We start from the raw sequence: 22101 nt of genomic DNA, 5'->3' as shown, positions 1-22101 counted from the left end.
CTCGACAGTTAGACTATCGCGGTATAGCGAATTTACATTGGAGATCTATGAACCCTATGGTTTCTGTTTCAAACAAGTTAGGGATTAAATTCATGATGTAAAGTTAAGATTTGTTTGAGATTTTTACTGACTTTTGTGTTGATTTGCTATTAAATTATGATTTATTAGCATTAAGACCAGATTGCTAGGATTACACATAAACCCTAAGCAATCAAACCCCAAATCAGCTGAAACATTTCCAGTAACAAGATATGGATGATTGTGGCTTATTCGAAAATTTTCATGAATTATCATTAAGATTTGATATCAATATTCAATTTTCCAAAATTTAAATCAGATTATAGATTAACACAGCAATTTATAGCATATCAATTTAAAATTAATCCAAACTTTTACAGAATAGAGATCTAGATTATTATAGCTTATTGGAAAACTTATATGAATTTTCATTAAGATTTGATATCAATTTCTAATTTTTCAAAATTTAAATCACTTCATAGATTAACACAGTAACTTATAGCATATCAATTTTAAATTAATTCAAACTTTCACAGAATAAAGATAATCATGAGATTAGACTACAGTATGACTTTTATGGACTTTTATTACGATTTGATGTCAATTGAAATTCACACAAAAATCGAATGAAACCAAAGAATTACTTGAAAAGCAAACCTAATAGTATCCTAATATCTAATAAAAAGTTTCAGTAGATATATAATAGATTATAAAAGTTTCTATCAAAATTTCAAAACTTAAAAATTAAATCTCCTCCATAAAATTGATTTTTAAATAGAAAAGGGGAATTTGTTTCCTAGGAATTGAAACCCATTTATTAAAATAAATTACAAAACCATATTGAAACTTTGCAAAACCAATTAAAAAATTTTATCTAACATTCCAGTAACCAAAGTTACTGGTTTGTAAAGAAAAATTTCCAAAATTTACTAATTTAATACGAAAACGAATTACGGCACGTAAAACGAAGAAGCGATTAGAAAACAAATAAAACAACTTTTTTTCAGAAAACAAATTTCGTGAGAAATTCAATTTAATATTGAACATTAATTCTGGAGAGTTTCATCAATTTGTAAAATATTCTGATATTTATTAAAAATGGCCGAAATTTAAAATAATTTAAAACCGGATTAAACAAATTCAAAAAAATCCAAAAATTTTTGAGTGTTCTGAAAATCAAAACATTGGTTGGAAATAAGATTTCACAAATTTTGGAAATGATTTGATATACTTTTGGATTCATTCAACAAAATATAACCCCTTTCGGGGTTATTGTTTGAAAAATAGAATGAAAATTAAAACGGCCAAACCGCGATTGGAAATTAAGTTTTCAGTAGTATTTTATTTTATAGAAATCCCAAAAAATATCAGTTTTTAAAGAAACCCACGTTTTCTAACACTTGCTTTGATAATTCGATTTAAATCCATATTTAATAAAAAAACGAAAGAAAATCATTATTAAATGGATAAAATTTAATTTTTTTGTGAAATTTTGAATTTTGAAAACTTATAATCTATATTATAACATACTGGAATTTCAAGGAAAAATTCATTGATTTGATCTATCAAAAGTAAAACCCTAGCATGTTTTTCTACTTTTGATATTACAAAGATAAAGATCCTACCGTTGATCGCACTCCTTGTCTCTAGGGTGCGTAGATCCGAGGTATACGCTTTGTCGCACCCTTTTATATGATGAAGAAGACCCAAAGAACAGCCCAAAGATCCTTGATGTGTGATTTGTTGAAGAAGAAAAGAGATTTTAAGAATCCCTTTTGTGAAGAAGCCTTGAGAGATATGAACACACTTCAAGAGAGAAGAGGTTTTTTTTCTTTTTTTTCTTGGGAGGAGAGAGAAAAAGGAAGAATTTGGATTTTTTCAATCTTTTCTAGAATTGTTTGCTTTGATTTTTATACAAAAAAGCTAGGGTTAAGAGAGAAATAATAATTTCCAATGTGAGAGTTCCCTTTTTGGCTTGTTTCCAATTTTCCCCTCTTGCTTTCTTTCTTTCTTGTTTCCAAATTGGATTTGATTACAATCTTAATTTCTTGTCAATCAAGACATGCTATTCTCATTTCACATTGTTTCTTTGGAAGAAAACCTTTTACAGCAATCATTCCTCTTTTCCTTCTTTCCATTTTTTATTCTTTTTATTTTTCTTTTAACAAATATCATGTCACCATTATGACATCATCAAGGTTGGGTGCTCAACTCATGTGGGTCAACCATGTGGGCCGCCCACCATGGTGGTTGACCCATATGGATGAACCCACATGAGCTTCATCTTTGCGGGCTTTAGCCCAATAGGCCATTTCACACGGGTTTCAGGTTTTTCTGTAAAAAATCAATAAAATCTTTCTAAATTCAACATTCTATATATGGACCCAACTCATTTGACATTTATGGTGCATCCCTCACACATGATCGGACCTTCTTTTTGGAAAATAACTTTTCGGACCAAAATGCCCCTATTTGACTGTTAGACATCAAAATACCCTCAGATTGGTTCACCCCTAAAGGAAAAATTAAAAATGGAAAGTCTTTGTGGTCAAACTTCAAAAATAGAAACTTTTAAAATTGGGTCCTTTCGGTGAGCAATATTAAACAGGATCATTTGGTATCCCCTGAAAATACCCAAAATGCCGTCAACACTTAGAATTTCCAAATTAAGCGAAACTCCTGAGAAATTCTAAATTTAGCAGGTTTTTCAAAATTCAGAAAATCATTCATAATCTCTCAGACATATTTCGGGGATCAAAAGAATTACACAGGAAAAGACCAAATTAACCCGAGGTGCTAGAGTTTAGCGAAACTAGGGAAAACCCTGAGAAATTCTAAAAATAGCAGATTTTCAAAAATTTATTAACGGACTCAAGATTTCTTAGACACAACTTAGGGACCAAATATGATATGTTTGGAAATGTCTAAAATACCTCCGAAGTGAAAGACTAAGAGAAAATCTTGAGAGATCTAAATTTAGCAGGTTTCCCAAATCTTACGAAATTACTCCTAATCCATCAGTCGTACCCTCGAGATAGTTTTGGACATATGAGAAATGATTGAAATATTCATAAGATGATGAAAATGTGGAAGCCTCATGAGTTTCTGAAAATAGCAGCATTTTCAAAATTTGTAAAATCACTCAAGATTTCTCAAATATAACTCGGGGGTCAAACGAGACACATCGGGAATGACCAAAATACCCCTGCAGTGCAAAATAGGCAAAAATGAGGGAAACCCTGAAAATTCTAAAAATAGCAGGTTTTTTCATTTGCTTGGAAACTTGAACTTTCATCTTCTAGAGGCCAAAGGAACCCCATAGAGACCTTCAGGATTGCGAATCAACTTCAAAACTCCCATAATGAAATGAAATCTACCCTAAAATGCATGGATGCTTAATCTAATGCTGAATACCGTTTCAAAACTCGATGATACTACCGAATCTTTTGCTTTTTAAAGCGTAGCAAAATGGGGGTGTCTACACATATAACCTACAGTTTGTCACTTCAGGCTAATATTTGGTAATAGTAAATCATCTGAGCTCATGTTATTACTCAATGGGAGATATCATCAGCATTAATAGGTTGAGCATGCATTTATTCACCTGATCGTCTAACTGATTTGGACGCAATACAAACACTTTCCTATGTTGACATTTACCAACATCGTTTCATCTCTCGACATTCATACGGTATAGCTATTAAAACATCACATTTTCCTTAAAGCACAAAACCATCACCAACAAGAAGGCAATCCACCATAAATAATAGTACCTTAACCTTTTGAAATCAAAACTCTCTCCAGAAAATGGGATAACATATGATATTGGGGAGTGAATGTAAATAATACATTTGAAGAATATGTGAATGGTCATACTTTTCACCTGCTTCTCTACTACCTTCCAAAGGAATTTTCAGGAAAACTAATCAAAATGAGAGCAAAGTCATAAATTTACAACTCTGTCCATTACCTTGTTGCGGAAGCAATTGACAATACACAACATCAATGTAATATTACGAACTTATGTTTCTCAGAACAAAACCACAATTACCAAACTGTTGATTTTTTTATCACTTCCTAATATGATCAGCATGAAACAAAACTTTAAAAATCAATCTTTTAATCATTATTACTCTATAAACAACAACAAGGCTTACAACATCACACAGCAACGTAGCCTAAAAACCATCTAGACCCTATACTAGTTTCCAACACATTCCCCAAGGCTGTCTATTGCAATGAATCTCACCAATTGAAAATGATGATTAATGCACTTCTGCGATTACAAGTTGTCCCTAGACTACTAACTCATTTTCTACTATTTGAAGCATTAAAATATCCCTATTATTATATTTTTATTTTATTTTTTTTCAAAAAAAACAAAACTCTTATGTACCGACCAAGGAAATAAAGAGACAATGAAAAATATATGAATTATCAATATGTAGACAAATAAAAAATAAAAAAAATCCAAAGCAGGGGGTTTGATATCCACAGTAGATGGAAATGTGAAATGAAATGGTTTTCGAAAAATATAGGAAAATAATATTTTCATAATCATTCTTCGGCAGATGCACAGCCTTAGTTTACCTTTTAGCATTTAGATGGCTACCAAAAAGGTAATTATAATTCCAAATGGATTCTCAGTAGCCAAATAAAAGGAAAGAACAGGATGAGAGCACACAACTATCTAACTATGGTTAGGCTGTGCTAGGAAATAGTAGCAACGCTACCATGCTTTTCTTAAAACCAATGACAAATCGTGTCCCAAATTTTTTTTTTGAACTCACTAATAATATAAAACCTGGATAACTTAAATATTTTTCTAAAATTGAAAAACATTAACTCAACCAATCCAACTGAAATAGTAAAATCACCACTACTCGTTAGGAGTACACAATCAATCAAACCAACCTCAATTGTCCAAACACATATCACTTTACATGTACCCATAACTAAATAAAATCAATCATATACCTATCCTAAAACATAGACAATCTCAACACCATTTTTTTGCCCTCATCATCAGAAACAAGATGAGCTACATTAAAACATTTTTAACTAATCATTCCTCTTGGACACATCAACAAAAAATTCAACAATCTAAAATTCTCATAAAAAACTGCTCTATTTTTATAAATTCTTGTAATATTCATTTGAAACACTATTGCCAAGTGTCTTAAAAAAAAGATTCAAATCAAATTAAAGGAATTTCTCATTCCTATATCAACAGTCTACCTAAATACAGGTTGTATACATTCATGACCATGTAACAAAAGCAACTTCACACATGTTTCTAAGTACAAACTCTGAGGGGCAAAATAGCTACATGCAGCTCCTATATGTAATGATAGAAATATTCAAAGGTATAAAGCATCGAAAGTTTACACAAATAACTAGAGAACCAAATAGCATAATTAATTTACCATTTCAGGTCTATATATATATATATATATATATATATATATATTCTTCTTACTCTCCGAATTTAGTAAAGCTCAGATATTTGTTGTTAGAACCTTAATTATGCTTACAGACAATATACAAATGCATTTCACGCCATAATTGATGTTGTATTGTCCAGAGTTATAACAAACAAGGATTTCTGGGAAGATTGCTATCAAGTTCATTAACAATTTTATGATTAACGAACCATAATGAGAATACTTATTTTCTTTGTTAAATCCTTCCAAAGTAACATTACTGTGACTTCACAAACAAAGATATACTAGCAGACACTATATGTAAAATCAAAACACAGTCAAAATTGAGTTCACACCTATTAAGATGACTTCACAAACGAAGACGATCGGAGAAGATGAATATTGGGGATTGAGCTCTCGAGATCTATTTTCCCTCTCTAATCCTCTTAGACTTTCTCTCTCTAAAAAATTAGTGAAAACCCTTGATCCCTGAATAATGAGGTTAAGCTAGTATTTATAGGAAACAAGGGCTGTTGATATTGGCACTACTAGTTTTGATAGGCGCGCGGATGACGGGAAAATTGTTGAGGCGCGTGAAATTGCGTGTCTTTTCTTCTTCCTTGCTCAGCTCTGCTCAGGATAATTCACCCCCCTTCTGCATTTGCACTACGCTTCTATCATGACTCGTTTGCCAGCCAATTCTGCTCGGATTTCAATGAAATTTTGCAGAGACCCAAATGGGACCCTAAGCTGCCATAGGGTGGAATTTGGGGTTCCAATTCAATGATTTGATGGAGTTTGTACTCAAACAAGGGGGGATAGGGCCCGGTCAAAATGGGGTGTCTACAACGGGGTTCTCTAGACAGTGAACAGATAAGTCTCTTCCAGAGCATAGATATGCTCTAAACTATTAACATAACTTTTTGAGATCACTTGTTGCTTGCTCTTAGAGATTTACACAAATAAAACTGTAAGCTCCCCCTGACTATATGCATTCAATCTAAATGTGAAGTCCAAGCACATAGGCCCTTGATTCGAAATCACCTTAACCATTCAAAATTTTTGCTCCATTCAAATGATAATCACAGTTTGAATTGGAATGGATGATTATTAGACAAAGGATATGATCTTGAAGAAAATAGTCTAATAAACACATGGATACAAAAATCAAACCAATGAGGTATATATCCATGACAACAAAGGAACATGTATATATAGATAATATATACATGAACCAGATGATGGAAGATTGATACCACATTTCAATTAATATCTCTTGAATTGATAAAAGTGGTATTTGAAAATCTCTCGAAAGAATCCGCAACTCTTCTACTAATGAATGTTTAGAAGAGCTTAGATCAATGCTTGATCCTTTCTTCCATGTAAGGGTAGCATCTTTAAAAGTTCTTCCCATATTGAGAGATTGGGTATTTATTTTAACTCTTCTCCTTCATCAAAAGATCATCCTTGAGAGGATGCTCATAAAGTGCACATGCCAGCCTTTAGTCATGACCATCTTATTACATCTAGCATGATAGAAGGAGACAAGTACCATAGACAAGCTGCAAAGGACTGATTATTTGAAATCAATCAACTTGAGTCCTCCGAAGCTAAACTCTTGGAAGAGATGATGGGACATGACAAGCTCAAAGAATAAGTTCTCTCTCCCAAGAGATTATCAGTGCCATTTGATAAAAGCTATGAGGCAAGGCATGACAATACATAATGGCTATAGATAAAGCTGTAAAAGTATAGCCATTGGATCTTATCATGGTGAATTATATGTTTTCCTTCAAATACTCATGATAAGAGACACACTTCGTAGGCAATGAGATAAATAACTCAAGCACTATCCTATGAAGGAGAGTTCTAGAGAGTTTAAGACTCTTAAACAAGATACTTATCATTGAAAATGATGTAACCAAAAGAGTACATCCAAGATAAATATAAAGCATAAGGAGATATGGCAGTGAGGCACAGGCTAAGGAATTTTGTCAAAAATGAGAGATGATCACAAAATGTAAGCATAAGACAAATCCCAACTACCACACATATGAAGCGATAAAGCTCCATATGAGTGAACTCATCATATGTAGTGATACCCATATCAACCTACATATGAAAAGATAGAAATGACATAAATTTTCATGTATTGCTCCCCCTTTGTTAGAGATTCATACATGGTATGAATCCAAAGGGCTTTCCAACCACATAGTCACCAAGGGGTTTATAGATAAATGATTTACAATCAACCATTGAGCTATAAATGCATGATTGCTAGGAGTAAGCAAGTAATACCAAAAGAAATGACAGCCTAGCAGACCATGTACCCCCTAATTATGTGCATATATATATATATATATATATATATATATATATATATCATATATATAAGTGACACTTCAATGCACATATGGCTTGTCATGGTGAAGATGTTGGCTAGAAGCCAAAGAGATTAGATGTTTTAATTAGAGTGAGTGTACACTCTCCATCTTACTAGGTAAAATGACTAAGAATACCAATTGAGTGATTTTTAAATTTAAGTTTACCATCTTTACCAAGTAGCTAATACCACACAAAGGGATTTAACTATAGATTATATACATATGACTTATTTAGCACAAATCTATAGGACTCAGACAAATGACAAGTAGACTATAAAGGATTATGTCTGAGAGAGACATCATGGCTTATGCAAGTGATAACATATCACTTATGGGTAAACATGAGCAAGATATGGCATTTTAAGTCTCGATGGATAGTCTACCATGTTTGGACACAATGATCATGGCACAAAAGAGTTCATGGTCCAAACAACTATGCTTACATCCACAAACCACCATATAAAAGTAGGGTATTAAGCACCAAGTGCATAATCCCATGGAAAACCAAAATGTATGGAAGACAAGTGTTCCCATCACATTGCATTGTATACCAACCACCAACATGGGTAAATGCCCAACAATGATACTAGATTCCTAAAATAATTTCAACTTTACTCAAATGAGTTTCATATATTGAATCTAAACTTATTTCCAACTTCTTTATATGATATATTCTTATATGAACTTAGGGAAGGATCCAAGGACTCTTTACAGTATATTAAGTGATGAACACCTTGGACAAATGTATTCCAAAATGAACTACCATGACTAGATTGTTTATCTTAGTCATGAGAGAGTATTCATTTTATGCTCTTGGAACACATCAATTTTAACCCATCAAGATTTCTTATGCATTTAATGATAATCATTAAGTACACAAGAATGGGTTAGAAGAACAACTAGGCGCAAAGTAATAGACATGACTACTCAACTAGGGCACAAGAGATGTCTAGGAAAGGATTTGAGTGGATTACCTTAGGCATGGCTTTTAACTCATTAATTTTGCTAGAGATGACATCCCAAACAAGTTAAACGTCATATCATCTAGCAAGTGCCAAATTTGTCCTAGTTAGAGTTTAAATATGGAGAAAATAGACTTGATAGATCAAGTTGAACTCATGGGCAATAGAGTAGTTGATTTTCATGAAAGCATACATATGGTTTTCCTAATGAATTTTTTATTGTGGATTTTTTATTGTGGATGAATACTAAGTGCAAGAAGATATGAGACAAAGTGTGTGCACTTAGACAAAACATACAAGAATGATATTCAATAAAGCACAAATTTATAGTTTATATAGAGATGTATTCTAGTTTTCTACATAGATTAAGAATGAGAATGATGTGATCATGAAAGCACAATTTTCAAAGATACATTCTATTAAAACATGAATAAGGGTATGTGTCTAAGCTAAAAAATGAAATGATATATCGTTTAAGCACATGTGATCTAGATACAATAAATGCAACATTAAAATGGTATCTAGAGAGAATTCAAATGATATAGCAATTAAAGCACAACCCCATATATCAATAAATTCAACTAATGATTGGAGTGGGGGATTTTGGAATCCAAATTGCTTTGGTTCTGACCAAGTTTATTTGCAGGAGTGTATCTTTTCTTACCCAAACAAACTTGTTTGACTTCACAAATCTATGCATACACCTAGATTTGTGATGTCCTAATCTACCGTAATAAGTACATGAGTAATGATTGGTAGATGAGGAACCTGAAGAACCGCAAGAATGCACATGATGACCAACGTGTTTGTCTTTCTCTTCTTGTAATCTTTGGTTCTTTATGCAGAGTTCTTCATTTACTAATTTTACCTCATTTACTTGAATTTTAAGGTAATTTATTTGTTGAGATAAATTAGCAATCAATTTTTCTTCATTTTCACAAATAAGTTTATATTTTTCATGTAAATCCTTGTTTGTGTTTTCAAGGCTTTTTTTTTCTTTTCCAATATATTGCATTGTTTAAGTAAGTCATTATATTTATTTATCAAAATTTTGCTCAAATGACTTAATTTTTCATTTCTTTTCAAACTTTCATTAACCTCCGATTTTAAATTTTCAATTTATTTTTCCAAATCGAAAATTGAATGTTTAAAAGAATTTTCTTTTGCAAAAGATTTTTGTAAAGTCTTTTTTTGTTCAAAAACAACATTTTTATCATTTGAAGAGAAACTATCAGTTTTCTCATACAATTTTTCAATATTGGTCCAAATATCTTTTGCATTTGTACATGATGAAATTTTCTCAAAAGCATTGGTACATAATCCACAACATATTATAATAATAGCTTTTGAATTTATTGAAAATAATCTTACATCATTTTTAGTACATTTTCTTGGAATAGAAAATCCCCTTTCAACGACATCTAATATGTCATAATCTATGGATTTGAAATAGGCTAGCATTTTAATTTTCCAAGCTCTGTAATTCGTTCCATCAAAACACAGAGGAATTAGAGCAGATTGGCCTAACTCGAAATCCATTTGGATTGTCACGGATCTTTCTCTTGTAGATTTTTAATTTTAAAAATCTCTTTAAGAGCCTAAGCTCTGATACCAAATGAAATACAAGTTTGACAACCCAAGAGGGGGGTGAATAGGTCAATTAAAATTTTTGGGCTTAATTAAATGGGTTATTAAAATTAATTTACTAATTAAGCACTTATTAATCTAACCCTTGTTCAAATATTCAAGATAATGAAATTTAGGGTTTAGATATTACTTTAAGCCTATTTGCCCTAACCCTTGTTCAATAAATAACAAATATAAAACAAGTAAAGAGCAGAATTTACGAATCACCACAATGTGCAAGAGAAGAAGGAGATGAGGAGCAACCACAAGGAACACACAATTTATAGTGGTTCGGTCTATCACAAGACCTACTCCACTCTTCCAAGTTTACCTCATTTGGATTTTCACTAAAACATTGAGCTTCAAAGGGCGAATCTCCAAGCCTTACACCAAACTTCTCAAATATTCAAAGCGGACACACCCTTTTTGCAAGAAGCCTTGGCGAGGGGACACACCCTCTTACAACGTCTTCTCATTTCTTAACGGGCAGAAGAGTAGACCCTCACAACTTCTTCACCTTTATTTCCGAGCCGAAGGCAAGACCCTCAAATACAATGAAGAAAATAAAAGAAAAACTCTCTTGCCTCTTATATAGGCAGATTACAAATTTGATAGCTCACAATCACTCCAAGGAAGATAAAATGTAAAGCCTATGGAGTTCCTCTTGATAAAATATTCAAATACAAGATCAAAGAGGTTTAACTTTTGATAGAAAGGTTTTAGCTCAAAGAAATGGAATTTGATTTTTTCAAAAATCTTCAAAAGCTTGTAGAGATAGGTTTTAATCATGTATATATAGTGTATTTGAAAATATCACCTTTTGAGGTAAAACTGCAAATAAGTGGCTTGAAAAAGTCAAGTAGAAAATGCCCCAACGGTTAGTTTGCTCGACCGCGGCGGTCGACCGAGCCATTGCGGTCGCCCGCCCCTATCTAGCGTCCTTTTACATTTTTGAATTTCTTACCGTCGCGGTCGACTGACCCTATGGTGGTCACCCGGCGAGGGCTACCTGTTTGCTCAAAAATTTAGCTCATAAAATCTATCCCGGTCAACTGACCCACGGAGGTTGCTCACCCAAACCCATTACAGAATGGTTCTGTAGAAACAGAACTCATTTCGCGGTCGCCCGGATTGACCCGGTCGAATAATTCCGAGAAGCCCTGGAATTCCAGGTTCCATTACGCGATCTCCCGGCATAGCCCGATCGACCGGCCCTGTGTGAAATTTCATTTTTAACTTTAAAATCCAGGGGCTTTTGGGCCATGGTCTTTGGGCTTAAGTCCTAAGTTTTCAAACACATTTTTGGGTGTGTATGGTTTTCAAAGATTTGAAAAGTTAAGTATGAAAACAATTTAAAAACTTTTTGAAAGTGCATTTAAACATAAAATCAAGAGGACTCTAAATACATTCTAAAAATGAATACCATTGAGTCTTCTTGGAATGTATTCGCTCCTTTGCACTTCCTTGGACTTCTTTAGCTTGAATGAACATCTTCAACTTGTCTTGGCTTTTGTGACTTCCTCTAATCTTCAAAGCATGTTGTGCGGTGCATGAGGTATCACCATGATATGTTCAACTCCAAGCTCCTTCTTCTTGACACATTGTTAGAAACTTGTGGATTCTTCATCTTCGAGCTTCTTTGACTTGATCATCTCTAAATGAAGATATCTTCACTGTATGTACAAGCTCTTTGTTCCTTTGATCCTTGATCCATAAGCCATGTGTTGTGAAGAGTTGTGTAGTGGCAATTATGACGTGAAATTCTTGTATACAACACAACACCTCAAAGCAACACATCAGTCCATAATTGCTATTCAATTTGAGTTTGCTAGCAACAAAACAAGAAGGTAAGGTGAATGATTAACTCATGGAAACCCTTGGGCTTACGCTTCTGTTAGTACAAGTTCAGGGACGTGCCTTGACAATCTATCGAACTCAATCTCGCATTCCTCAACTGTCCCTTCTCCTCGAACTAACTGAATGAAGTCCCTCTGCATTTGATACACTGAACTTTGTGGAACGTATCTTGCCAGAAAATCTGTCCTAAATTCATCATATGCATAGGACTCTTCCCTGTCTTTGTTTGACTCCTCGTCCCTTCCCACCAATGAAGGGGATTCTCCTCAAGCATATAAGTTGCATAACTGACCTTATCTTCATCTTGAGTACAATTCATTGCTTTTAATTACTTTTCTGCCCCACAATCCATGAGTCTGTATTCTCAATATTAGTGGCACCTCTAAAGATCTTTGGTGCCAATCTCATAAACTTAGATATCACATGCATATGTTGGTGTTGCTCCACAACTGGTTGTTGTGGGACTGGTGGTGGTGGTTGTTGACCTTGGCGGTTTATTAATCACACCATGGCAAGCATTAAATCGTGTACCTCTCCTTGCTCCACATTAATTCCCCCAGGCTGAGGGTCGACAGGTTGGTTTGCTACTGCTGTTATTGTTGAATACCTATTGAGGGTTTGGTACTTCTATATTCTGAGGTTCAACTTGCTATTGTTGAAGATTCTGTTGAGGATCTGGTACCTGAGCATTCTGAGGTTCAACTTGCTATTGTTGAACATTCTTTTGAGGATCTAGTGCCTGAACATTCTAAGGTTCTCCTTGCACCGAATTGTTCGGAGCTACATTTTGATCTCGATTTGATATCTCATGGAGAGCCCGAGTACGAGTCCCTCGTCCACCTCAAAATCCTTGAACACCACGGGTTGCCATTCTAGAAATAGTAGAGTAATTGGTAATTAGTATTTTAGCTATAATACAAACAATACAAAACCATACACAATACAAATCCTCTCAATGAGCTCTTAGTTATTCTCTTTCTTCTTTATCTGACCACAAACTCTATTGCTTCCTCAGGCATCCCTGAGTGCACTTGAGTTCGTTACAGGGTCTTGTTATAGTTGGTGCATTAAAACCCAGTATATTTCGCATGTTAATCAATAACAGTTTATTTTCATGACAATTTATGGGTACTATAAGTAAAATATGTGTGACATGCTACTTGTTATTAACATGTATTTGTCCTTACGTAGCAAAGTAGGAAACCCATGCTCATGGATTCACAGATCTTAGGGAGCAAGGAGATATGGGATTCTGGTTCTTTGCAGACCTTAATAGTTCCTAGTTGGGGTTGATATTGGACACCTCCTCCTGTATACAACTAGCATCTATCTTGTCTATATACAGGAGATGTGGAGTGACTTATCTCAATCACTCGGGTAGTGGACCCTAAGCAAGATAGAATGGGTACGGCAATGAGATTGCGTACTGAACAGGATCACATTAGAATAGCTTATGGACATGAGATATTTGAGCTATTCTACCAGACAGTACCCTTTACATGTCCTTTGAAGTGGGGGGTCATATTGGTCTGTTAGCGAGTCTCTCTTTTTTGGTCTATCTAACCATGATTCTCTTGGAGTCACCAGAGGGTAGTACTGGAGTGTTGGACTAACCTTCGAGGTCAATAGTAATAGCCGACATGGAATTCTCTACCTATTTTATAGGATCACATCTGCGGTTTTGGTCAGAGCAGTAGGCCTACAAAAATACCTGGCCAGGTGGATTTGATAAAGTGTTTATCAAAAAGATTTCACAAAATAGGTTTTGAAATGGTTTTAGCAAATGCATTTGCTGGCCGACACTGCTTGACTGAAAGGTCTATCGTGATTGAGCCCAGGGGTGGTTAATGTCCAACCCTCGTAGGACTCAACTCGGTAGATGTGGACACGGAGAAAGGACTTGTACATTTGATGTGATTAGGGGTATGATGATTTGACGGTTATCTTTAGGGTTACGTCTCGATGGATGCCACTAACTCAATACGATTGCAGCATTTGCTGCAGAGCAATAATCGCAGTGGGGCCCATTTATGGGTTTTGGAGGATCTACCGTTAAATCCCCGCTACGATCCCAGTCACTACTTGATTGACCTATTATAATCTATTAGATTGAGGTCCTGCATTTATTTAGTTGCATATATGAACTAGTTTCGTGGCATTGGATGCATTGAAAGAATATACACAATGTATATAGTGTACTTGCACTATGGGATACATTGAGAAGACCTAAATGGTTAAGTATTAACAATAAAGATTATTTTGAGAATTATAGAAAAATATGAATGGAGATTTTATCCCATTGGATGAGAGAAAATTGTTTATTTAATTAAAAAAAATTAAATAAATAATTGTAAGTTTAGCTTATAGACTGGTTTTACTAAAAAAGTCATAACTTATTCATCTCTTGGCCAAAATTAATTTGTAAGTACTTGTTTCGAAGAACTTTGAAAGATCTACAACTTTGTAATTTATGATTTTTTCCATTTCAGCCATTTCCTTATCCAAAAAAAAGATTGAAATTTGACCTACAACATTATAGTGGGAATGTAGAAAAAGTAAAGAGTGTAGGATATATTTTAGGGATTGTTTTTATCCAATAAAACAACCCAAGATTTTGTACTTGGAAAAACTCAAATTATGGATTTTTAAAAATCCAAGAATTTCTAAAAACATTCCCCACATTGTTTGGTTTCTATTTTGAAAAAGCAAACTAGCTTGTTTCCAAATTGGAGCTTCCAATTGTCGCTAAATTCCATTGTTTTTAAGAATTCTGTAGAAGCATATTGCTGGAGTTTTCTACAGCTCTTCCATAATTCCATGCGTTGGAAATTGGTAAAAACACCCCAAAGTCTTTCTCTTCTTCTTATTCAATTCCATCAACTAGTTTTGTCTTTTTTAAGTCCAAGACAAACATCCAACCAAGCTCCATTGATCTAAATACATATTCCCATATTATAATTTGATTTAGATCAGATTATAAAGTTAACAAATAGTTGTTTACAAGATCCTTTGTGCAACTAAAGCAATCCATCGGTTCAATTTGCGGTTTCGTGTCGATTAGATCGTTGGAGGATTTTCGAGAAGTAGATCACCCAGGCATTTTTCTTCTCATCAGCAAAATAAGGTATTTATATTTATATTTATTAAATCACTATAAAATCAATTAGTCCATAGGAATCCTGGCATAGAGCAAAAAATTTGTTCTACACGGTTTAATTTTCCACTACGTGTAGCAATTTTGCTCGGAGCTTTTCTAACCTTTCTAACAGGTATTTAATCGCGCAATAAACTTATGTGTTATCCAGGCGTCCCCGATACGCACGTGTCCCTCAAGCGCTTATTAATTTGCTCCTTGTCTAATCCCAATCTCACTTTTTCTATTATAAGTCAAGTTCACTTAGAACCTAAGCTTAGGCTCTGATACCACTTTTATGTCATGCCCCAAACTACCACCATGGCTTGGAACATAAAACCGCCACATACTTGTGAAGAAACTCTACAAGCATGCAAGGCTACAGTATAACAGAACCATGCTCAAAATAACTATATTAAATCAAATCCATAACCATTCATAAAACTAATTAATCCCCCAGAATCTTTGAGTGTCAATTTTTCACTCTTCACCCAATAACTAAATAAATAATTAACGAAGCATGTTCTTCAAATACTCACTCAATAACTAATATTAAAATAAAAGTCTTCATTCTCGTGGTAATTCCTTTTCACTACTCCAACCTCGTGCTGGAAGCACGCCTCGGGATCTGAAATTGTTAACCACGAGTGAGCCAAAGCTCATGTAAAGTCATAAGAGCTACACTAGCAGATAACACGACAAACAATTGAAATAAACAATAAATAAAGAAATAATCAATGTTTCTTATCAAAAGGTTGGAGTCAAATATAATCAATTCAGGGTTCCATAAATGACAATAAATAAATACAATATGATGGGTGTCTCAATATCATTGGCCAGAATCGGATTTCAAAAAATATATCAATTCCGAGGTTAATAAAGATTTCGTTACATCTTGGGTTCAGAAAGATCTTTAGTTTATTATTCAGAATTTTCAGATGTCGACAATCTGTTTATGAATTATGCATTCCCCTCTGACATGGGTCTAGACTTGGCCAATATTAGTTCAGATTATTCCGTCTGCCAATGAATTATGCATTCCCCATTGGCTTGGGTCTAGAAATGAACTTAAGCTTCCGAAAGATGTCAAACTCAAACAGTTCGATATTCGATATGGGTTCAATAATTCAGAAGTTCAAAGTTTGATACATGATGGCATAGAGAAGGTAATAACAAGACTATCTCGCAACACTCAGATATTAATGGCAATCAGAATCGGAATTCAATTGGGTTACAGACATCAAAAACTTACCATGAATGGAGAACAATTCAGTTTCGTAAAGAAGGTTTCAGAACAACCCTTTAGGGTTCGATGAGTAGTCCGCTATTACTCACCTCGATTAGGGTTCGATGTAGGTCTCACAATTATTCTTCAATCACCTATGATCACAATATAAGGGTTTCATAATCAATTTCCATCGGTATTCTTTGGTTTATTCAATTATTATTGGGCTTAAAGAAGTAGGCCTAAATAAACTTTCGAATTCCAACAGGTTTGGACACTCGACCAAGGTCTTCGGGCATCCAAGCGTTTCTTCAGAAGACCCTTTGGACGTCCCTGAGAACTTTCGAAGAATATCCGACTCTTGGGTTTCTTATCTTATCCGTTCGGGTGCCCGACTCGGCTGTTCGAACACCCCTTCTGGTGTCCAACCTCTATTCAGGTGTCCGAATCGCAGGCTGGGTTTTTCCGTGAGAAATCCAGTTTTCTACCTGATTTCTCAAATCTTTGGGAAGTCTTATCTTCTTCGTTTGACCTCCGTTTCGCGTGAGGTTGGATCCGATGGACTCCTTACAACGAGAGTAATCCATTAGACCAGATTTACGCATCGAAACTCATTAGACGTAGATCAAGAGAACATTTAAGAGATAGGTCAAAAGCTGTAAAATCTCACTTTTCCAAAACCGAAACAGATTGATCTTAAATTCGTTGGAAATCTAATGACTAAGCGATCCGGAAGGAACCCAAGAACAACAACTAGATCTTTTCAAACACAATTAGACATCAAAGACTCCCATTCCTAATTACTATATTTTATTTTTTAAGGTTCTTTAACAGTCAAAAATCATAATAGAGTGTAGATTTTACCTCGATCTGCATTTTCCAATCTTCATTCTTGGTTCTCTTCTTGATCTCCTCGAAAATCTCTTTCTAGGGCAGCAGAAACGATTAGGGTTTGTTTTAGTCTCCCAGATCTCCACAAAATTGTATTTATAGGCTTCTTAAAAGAGCCCTAATCAAAGCGAACTCCACACATCAAAAACGCCCATCTCTAATGAGGGGGGACGAATGTGTGCAGGGGTCTTTGTGGTATTCCAAAATAGGCATTCTTATTAATCCCCTCAGTGATCCCAAATGGTTCGATCTGCTTTGGGATCAACTTTTGATCTTCCACTATTTAAGACAGACAATCTATCTATGAGAATGACTCAAAAAAAAAAGTCATCCGCCTCAAGAAATGACCTGTCATGATGGTGAACACATTATCAAAATACCGAGTACTTAGAACACATCAGTAACGTAGATTTATGTGGAGAGAGATGCGGTTGGTGTGGGGTTGCTAATAGAGGGAGTGACAAATTTCTTAGATACATATCAAAATTTCTTCTTTTGATTCCCTTCCAGCCGTTTTAACTATTATAAAGCAATCAAATACTTCGAAGTTGGGCATATCGAGCTTGGTCCCCTTGCCCCAAAACCAAAGATCCCTCCTTGGCTGCATTAGGTACTTCAAGTAAAAAGTATATTTTGACAACTTGCACATGAATCTGATCGTCAGACACTTTGGACTAGAACATTTAGCATTTATGTTTATGAACGAAAATTAAGAATAGATTATGTAAGATAATATATATATATATATATATATATATATATAGAGGAAACTGTTGGTGCGCTTAAGCTCACCAAGCTTATGGTGCGCTTAAGCGCCCAATCACATGGGGCCCCACTTTGTTAGGATGATCCAAAGCATTCATTTGAAAGGCCCTTACATAGATGGGGGGTGTACCAAAAATCAGCTCCATAGAATCATGCTAACCCATCCATTTGTGGAGGTCAAAATGGACAGACATTGTTTGTCCACAAATCTGCCCATTTTTGTCCTCCACAAATGGAGGGGTTAGGATGATCCTATGGAGCTGATTTTTGGTACACCCCCTATCTACGATAGGGCCTTGCAAATGAATGGTTTGGATCATCACAGAAAATGTGGGACCCATGTGATTGGGAGCTTAAGCGCACCGTAAGCTTGGTGAGCTTAAGCGCACCATATATATATATATATATATATATATATATATATATATATATATATATATATATATATATATATATATATATATATAAGTAGTTGTTGCAACAACCCAAGTGTGAGCCCACTAGGATACAAGAAAAAAGACTTTCCTACTACTGTAGGAGAAGACTCCTGATAAGTTTTCAGTTCTTTAAAGAAACAGTTTCAATTCATCTAAATTAACAAGAGAATAATGAGGTGGAAATATCGTGTACCTAATCCAGATTCTAAGCAAGATAAAACAAACGGCATTGATCTTATAAAAATGTCCCTTTGTGTACTCTTACACTGGCATGAGCTCTATCCAGCAAAAAAGTATGGTTTCAAATGCTGCACTTAAAGTCCTTAGTGCGGTTCGAAATGAGGACTTTGCAAGAGCACTTCCCACAATTTTCGCTGTAGTATTTACGATTTCATGGTATACATGGGTACTCAAGAAATCAAGGAAAGGGAAATTGCCATTGCCTCCGGGCCCACGAGGCTTGCCGTTGGTCGGAAACCTCCTCTTTCTTGACTCCGAACTACATCGTTGCTTCACAAAGTTGGCTCAGACCTATGGTCCAATCATGAAGCTTCGACTCGGTACGGCGCTCTGCGTGGTGATAAGCTCCCCCTCTTTAGCAAAGGAGGTGCTAAAAGACAAAGACACCATCTTTGCAAACCATGACCCACCCGCCGCCGCTCGAGCCGTCACGTACGGTGGCTTGGACATAGTGTGGTCTCCGTATGGTCCAAATTGGCGCTTACTACGCAAGGTATTGTGAAACAACCAGTTACTCCAAAAGATTAAGCCATTGGAGAAGTCATTATTTAATTAATCTTTTATACATTAACACTCCACCTCACGAGTGGTCCCTCCTTTTAGGGTTGGCCTACTTGTGATAAATGTGGCCCATCTTTTTTATTGGACATTAGATGTGGATTTTTAATATCAAGGATTTTTGAACCCAGGATCTTTGCTCTTGTACCATGTGAATTTGCTCTGGTACCATGTGAAACAACAAATTACTCCAAAAGATTAAGCAGTTGGAGAAGGCGTTATTTAATCTTTTATACTTTGACAGGTTTTTGTCAAGGAGATGATGAGCAATAAGACTCTTAAGGATTGCTATGCCCTTCGCCGAAGGGAGGTTCGTAAAATGGTGAGCAAATTGTATGCCAATGTCCATAGTCCGATTAACCTCGGCGATCAAATATTTCTCGCAGTCATGAACGTGATAACAAACATGTTATGGGGTAGCATGCTCGAGGGGGAAGAGAAGAGTAGGATTGAAACAGAGTTTCGAACTGCGGTTGGTGAAGTGGTAGATCTATTGGGAAGACCCAATGTTTCAGACTTTTTTCCTATTCTATCCCGGTTCGATCTACAAGGCATCAAGAGGGAATCAACGAAGGTCTTGTTGTGGTTTGATCGGATCTTCAAGTCCATTATCGACCAACGGCTTAAAATGGAGTTAGTGGAAGGAGAAGGGAAACGCAAAAACAACAAAGAAAGCAGCGATTTTTTGCACTCCCTTTTGCAGCTTAGGGAGGAAGGAGACCCCAATAAAGCCTTGACAATGAACCAACTTAAGGCCTTGCTTATGGTAATTATAATCTTATCCGAAGACAAATCTATGACTCACCATCCTCTTACAAACACGGCTCACGGGCCTTTCCTGAGCCAGACCAGGACTGATTAGCAGGCCCATTTAATAAATGGGTTGGGCTTTAGCAGAACCCAAACAGACTTGAATCTGGCACATTTTGCAGCCTTTGCAGTTCCCTTTTGGCCACAACATACATCGGAAAAAACCTTGACTAATTCAGGAGAGATTAGGCTCTTAAGAGAGAGCTTTTATACCTCACCGTTTATTCTCCTTTCTCATTGGAAAAATGTGGAAGGATAGCTATATAACCAAATATTTTGGGTCTTCATGTTTAGGCCCAACATGGTAACAAGGCCTTCTTCTTTTGTTTGTAACCGGGTCGAATTCGAGTCCGACCCACTAACACTGAATCCGGCACACCAACACTTACAAAGTACGAGAATTTTAGGGATTGAGCCTCTAGGTCAATGGTTAAGGCTTTCTACTTCAACCTAGAGGTCAGAGGTTCAATTCCAGCTTACCTACCCAAACAAAGTATGAGAATTTTCAGTCTATAGCCAAACCAGCTACTATGTACCATAGCAAAGAGTCTTTGCCTGCTCCGAAACATGGTTAATTCCATGCTTTTACATAAGAAATTTCATCCCTTAGGTAATGAACATTTCAAAATTATATGATTTGTTATTCAGGAGCATCCCCTGGTGCCATCCCCACAGTCAATAATAATAACTTGTTAAGATGGTGCACGTATAACACTTGACATAAACTCCAACTCCCATGCTTATAAAATATTGTGCCTGACCACTAAATTTGTGTGAAAAATCCCGGACAAGAAATCTGATCCAATAACACAGTAGAGACAAACTAAAAACTACCATAATAATCGCAAGAAATGCAATGATCCTAACACCATTGGTTGCAGGACGTGGTAATAGGTGGGACCGACACAACATCAACGACAATAGAGTGGGCGATGGCCGAGATGTTGCACAAGCCAGACATGATGAGAAAAGCTCATGAAGAATTAGACAAAATTGTGGGGAAAGATAACAATGTAGAAGAGTCCCATATCCACAAATTGCATTACATTGATGCAGTGATAAAAGAGGTTCTCCGTTTGCACGCGGTTCTCCCACTCTTGGTGCCTCACTGCCCGAGCCAATCTTGTACTGTGGGCGGGTATTCCATTCCCAAAGGGACTAAAGTCTTTCTAAATGTGTGGGCGATACACAGGGACCCCAAGGCATGGGACTATCCCTTAGAGTTCAAACCAGAGAGGTTCATGGAGAATACGTGTAATTGGGACTACAATGGCAACGATTTTCGTTATTTTCCGTTTGGGTCAGGGAGGAGAATATGTGCAGGGATTCCTGTGGCGGAGACAATGTTGACATACATATTGGCTTCTATTTTGCATTCGTTTCAATGGCGATTGCCTGAGGGAACAAAGGTAGATCTCTCAGAGAAGTTTGGGATTGTTCTAAAGAAAGCGACACCACTTGTTGCCATCCCTACACCAAGATTGTTCAAATCAGAGCTCTACACATAAAAAGAACGTCCGATGATTGAAAAAACTATAGACGGGGCTCTTTCTTTTGGGCCGATCTCATGGTTTTCTCCTTAGAAGTAAGTTTATTTTGTAATGAATTTGATGTGTAACCATCTTTTCTTATTGTCAATACTGGAACATGGTGTGACTACCCTACTGTGATTATCGTTTAAAATAGAAAAGATAAGGCCTTGTTCGTCTGAGATTCTGACAACCGAACGTGAGTGCCCAAACCGATTGTTGGACCCAAAATTGCATTTAAGC

The 22101-nt window shown here is 35.6% G+C and overlaps 1 pseudogene; it reads left to right on the top strand.

Moving 5' to 3' along the window:
- The first annotated feature begins 19016 nt into the window (after positions 1-19016).
- LOC143850621 (labd-13Z-ene-9,15,16-triol synthase, chloroplastic pseudogene) lies at positions 19017-21837 on the top strand (annotated as a pseudogene).
- Positions 21838-22101: the final 264 nt, after the last annotated feature.

The sequence above is a fragment of the Tasmannia lanceolata genome, unplaced genomic scaffold, assembly GCF_043159265.1.
Source record: "Tasmannia lanceolata isolate RefF3 unplaced genomic scaffold, GAP_Taslan_0.1 ptg000018l, whole genome shotgun sequence".
Lineage (NCBI taxonomy): Eukaryota > Viridiplantae > Streptophyta > Magnoliopsida > Canellales > Winteraceae > Tasmannia > Tasmannia lanceolata.
This window is presented reverse-complemented; position numbering and strand designations above follow the sequence as displayed.